This window comes from Chlamydomonas reinhardtii, chromosome 16, assembly GCF_000002595.2.
Source record: "Chlamydomonas reinhardtii strain CC-503 cw92 mt+ chromosome 16, whole genome shotgun sequence".
NCBI classification, from domain to species: Eukaryota; Viridiplantae; Chlorophyta; class Chlorophyceae; order Chlamydomonadales; family Chlamydomonadaceae; genus Chlamydomonas; species Chlamydomonas reinhardtii.
The window spans coordinates 4,342,252-4,343,417 of NC_057019.1; positions in this window are offsets into that span (position 1 = coordinate 4,342,252).

Below are 1,166 nucleotides of genomic sequence, written 5' to 3' on the forward strand. Positions count from 1 at the left end.
ACCAATCCTAGTAGTGCCCATTCTCAGCACCGTGTGTCGTGCCCAACCAATCAAACGCACGTGCGTAGTCCCATCATGTCCGCATTAAATCACAAGAATAATTACCGAGGTTTTGGAACACGCACGGTACAAGTAAAGAGACACGGTTGGATGGTATAGACCAATAATCCTAGTAGTGCCCATTCTCACTCGCGCGGGAACTGAGAGCGAGCGAATGAGCATGGTTGAGATAAAGTCATCTATCTGCTGATGATGTGCTATGTAGGGGACTAGACAGGTTGGGGCTGCACGTAGCCACGTGGGTTGCTGCGTTCGTTTATTGAAGTCCTTGAAAAAACGCAACACGCACAGGCGAACATGACGTTGTAGAGCCAAGGAGGTTCGTTGGGGTGGGATCATGGAGTGGGGGGTATATCTGGGGGTAGAAGGTGTAACCAGTAGCAATTGCTGAGCAATTGGTGGATGGCTGGTCAGCAGGCCCTATGGCAGCCAAAGCGCAAGTAGCGCAAGCAAGTCGCCATACGTTACGGGCGGGGCCGTTATTAGTTGGCTGGGATGGATGTGGGGGCCCAGCCCCGAAACCCGTGGTCATGTGCTTGGCTGGCATCATGATAGGGAAAGTGGGCTGTAGCTGGGTAGAATCTGTGCGGGCCCTGTGCTATTGCTTGCTTGCCGACTCGCTTGGCAAGAGCCGATAGGAAGAGTTGCTCCACTGAAAGGGCACGACGCCTGTGTGGAGCCGTGACCCGGTCTGTCAGTGACAGCAGTGCAAAGTAAGGCGCGCAGTACTGACGAGGCCACTGTAACAACCTCCTCAATTCGAGCCCCCAAGCAAATTCAGTGCTCGTATCTTCCTGAGGGGTTTTGAGGGGCCGTTGTGAGAATCGCAGAAGACATTTTAGGGCGTTCCGTCCGTCCGGGCCCAAGGCAAGGGTGACTGAGGTTCCCCAGGATACTCTATCTACGGCCGTGTCCTGCTGGCACCATGGGGGCACACCAAGCAAGATAGGGCAGCCTTCTACCAGGGGAGTCATTCCGTGGGTGAGTGGGCGTGCGTGATGATGAGCGTGGGAAAGGCCGCTGCTGGGTTTTGGCGTGGGGATGGGCAAAAGTTTTTTTGACCCCATGCCACAAAAACCCCCCGACTCCCAGACCCCTCGACTCCC